The 539-nt window shown below is 37.1% G+C and overlaps 1 long non-coding RNA gene across 1 annotated transcript in view; it reads left to right on the top strand.

Annotated features, from left to right (window-relative positions):
• LOC119591018 overlaps window positions 1–198 on the top strand; it is a 1,135-nt gene extending 937 nt beyond the window's left edge. Inside the window, exon 4 of the long non-coding RNA XR_005230313.1 lies at window positions 16–198. This is a non-coding gene — a long non-coding RNA (uncharacterized LOC119591018). The remainder of the gene's footprint in view (window positions 1–15) is intronic.
• Window positions 199–539: the final 341 nt, after the last annotated feature.

Raw genomic sequence — 539 nt, forward strand, 5'->3', positions numbered from 1 at the left:
TCATCTGAATTTCAGAGAACTTAGCGACTTCACGGAGAGATCGCACCCACACCACATGACCAACGCAATTTCAGTTTAAAAATTACCACTTGTCATAGCATGTTGTTAGTATCTTTTCACCAAGTATGTACCTCTTATTTCTTTCACTTATTTTCTGTTCTTTTCCTTACTATTCGAAATAAAGAAATACCAAAACCATGTGAGGTGTATTAATTAAATGCATTTATTCCATAGGAAGATAATGTCTCAGCATGTATCGGAAATTAAATTTCTGCATATTGAAAACAATTGAAAACAATGGTACTGCTTAACGAAATATTAAAATCAAACACTCATTAATGAAATACCTGTACTTAAGCTGTTAACCCAGTCGGATAACAAAATATCAAAATAGCATAAAATATGTTTATATGGCGATCGTAATTAGGCCAAAGCTCCCTTTTCAGACTGAGGTGGTGCCACTGCGGGGTTTTGTCGCTGGCAGGGCCATTCTGGCCTGGTTGGATTCCCCTAACGCTGGATACTGGATACGAACGAGT

Source organism: Penaeus monodon, chromosome 28 (assembly GCF_015228065.2).
Source record: "Penaeus monodon isolate SGIC_2016 chromosome 28, NSTDA_Pmon_1, whole genome shotgun sequence".
Lineage (NCBI taxonomy): Eukaryota > Metazoa > Arthropoda > Malacostraca > Decapoda > Penaeidae > Penaeus > Penaeus monodon.